Below are 2,830 nucleotides of genomic sequence, written 5' to 3' on the forward strand. Positions count from 1 at the left end.
ACTAATTTTTTATTTGACATGTTCAAAATTACAATAGAAACTAATATTTTATCTTAATCACCTGGGCAGGGGTTGGAGGAAGGTCGGTGGTGTGATCATGCATGCCATGTGAATGGCATCCTTGGTATTTTGATGAAGGAAAAGTTCCCCGGCCTAGTGCAGTTTGGTGGAACTGTCATGCGGCCTACACATGGGCCCACTATGCCGCCATGCCCGACACCCCTGATCGGGATGGTAGGGTATTCGCCGACAAGGCGTAGCGTGTCAAGGCCAAGCTTTGGGTAAGTCTTTCTCGCACTACATTGCTCAATACATTGCATTGATTGAACATTCTTGAAATAATGACTGGATACATCGCGTCTATATGTAGGATTTCTTTAGATACAAGGAGGGGTACGAGGCCAAGGTGGATGTTGTGGCTGACAAAGCCACCAAGAAACTCATCAAGGACATGCACTACGGGGCGCGCATCCAGGCCGTGATCCAATACCACATAGAAATTCTTAGAGAGAGGATCCCTAAAAGGACGACAAGAACCATGAGCTTGACCCCAGAACAATACCTGAAGGTAAATATAGAACAATAATACTTATTTTTCTGATATTAATTATGCTTAATTTCATCTTCTTATGTCATATAGTTGATGACGTAGGTGCCTCCGTGGTGGTGCGCCTACGATCTGCAGTGCTAGGGCCCGGATGGTGGACAGGTAGTGCAACCCTGCATGGGAGGAGAATCACAACGCTTGCCGGGAGCGACGTTTGCTGATACCGGGTGCACCACACCATCAAGGCAACCTCAACCTCTTAAGGTCGGTGCATAAAACACAGATCCAAGCGGCGTTGTAGGTTGTAGGCGTAGCTGGAGGTAGCGTTTCGTAGGCCGTAGGGCTGGACTTGGTGGTTCTCTGTCAAGGCTTCGTACTTGGAGAGTCGGAGACCCGTCGCGAAGGCTGGCCGGCGACGAGCGGAGCGCCCTTCAGGAGTAGATGTGACCACGAGATCTGTACCAAGTCGTGCAGGACGACTGGTCCGAGCTGGTCGGGTAGATCTGTTGTGGGGAGCGGTTACCTGCTCATTAGGTTGACTTTGAATTGTACTTACCAGAGCTAGGGTTTCAGCGAGTTTGGTGCCGACCCGATCGATGGAGTCAAGCAGGTCGGTGTTGTCGATCTGCTTCCCTTTTTAGCAGGGAAGCGGATGATGAGTTGTCGGCGTGGCTGAAGGTGATGCAGGCGTGGTCGGAGCCGAATGTACCGTGGTCGGAGCCAGATCCATCATGGTCAGAGCCGTATCCGTCGTGGTCGGAGCCGTATCCGTCGTGGTCGAAGCCGTAGTCGATGCAGGTGAAGCAGTGGTCGGTGCAGACTGAATCCACGCCTCCTCTAGGGTCATGGCGATGAAGTCGTCGGAGCCGGTGGTTCAGGTGATCTGGCCAATGGTGAACGTGAGGCCGTTCGACATAGCCAGGGAGCCGGAGATGATGACCATCTTGTTTGCTTGGAGAGCAGTACGCACACCCCCTACCTGGCGCGCCACTGTCGATGAAATATGGTCGGTAGTCTACCTAGGGGTATACCCAAGGTAGTAGATTGTCGGCAGATAGATGCGCAAGCCACAAACAAGACGGTGACGCAAGACAGACACGAGGTTTTATCTAGGTTCGGCCGCAAAGAAGGCGTAATACCTACGTCCTGCGTCTGATTTGTATTGCTGTATGCCAATGAGATATGTTTTTTAGAGGGGTCCCCTGCCCACCTTATATAGTCTGGGGGGCAGGGTTACAGATCTAGAAACTAATCCTAGCCAGTTACAATTGCCATATGTGGCCGGATAAGGATTCCTATTCTAACCGACCAGGATCTTGATTGATCGCCAAATCCGCCTTGACTCCTTGCGCGGGACTCCGATCAGGTTGGCCGGACCGCACGTCGTCTTTTGGTGGACCGAACCCACCGATCCGGGTCGGCCCAAGCTTAGCCGTAAGCTTACCCCCACATGTGTTGTCCTTATAAAGACCAATTGAAAACTCAATACGAGCAATTTCAGTTACCTTTATCTTATCCCAAGAATTTACCCATTGGATGTAATATGGATGTGGCTGTGGCTGTGTGGTCAGACCAAGCTTCTCAACCATCTCTAAGCTTGCAAGGTTGTTGCAAGTCTCACCATCAAGCATAACACGACAATGTCGTTCCTTCACAACAAAGTATGTTTGGAACAAGTTGTTGAACTGGTTTTGCTCTGCCTTCTCCATTTGAGAACTGAGCACACGCTGTGCAAACTCTGTAGTACATGCGGGAGGTGACGGTGATGACGTTGTTGTAGCAGCGGAGGAGGAAGGTTGTGTGCATGCTCTAGTGACCGCTTTTGCAATTATTTCATCCATCCTTGTAGTCCGTCGGTCCATGATGTCCTGCATTTCACACTTAAAAAGAAACTCGTTGTTTGGCATTGTTAGCAATCAGAATAAATGCCCTATCAACTATTTATTGGTCAGTGGAATCACACTCTCACACGTCTTACCAAGTTCTTACAAGGTTCTTACCAACGGAAAGCAGTGGACGGTACAACTAGTGGCTGGTTCGTGATACATGTGAGGGTGTGACACCAAGATTGCAAGGGTCTTTTTCTGTACCGATCTGAAGAATATGTGGAGCTTGGGAGGTACGAAAAAGAACAAATATATATATGTGGCACACAAGTTAGTGACAGACAACAATATTGAATAAATGTCCAGAGCACTTGTCCTAGTTGCTGGCCTATACGTGTTCCTATCACCAGTTGTGATAAACAAGAGAGGAAACAAGGATGAAAGAAAACAAGTATCA

Source organism: Miscanthus floridulus, chromosome 9 (genome assembly GCF_019320115.1).
Source record: "Miscanthus floridulus cultivar M001 chromosome 9, ASM1932011v1, whole genome shotgun sequence".
Taxonomy (NCBI): domain Eukaryota; kingdom Viridiplantae; phylum Streptophyta; class Magnoliopsida; order Poales; family Poaceae; genus Miscanthus; species Miscanthus floridulus.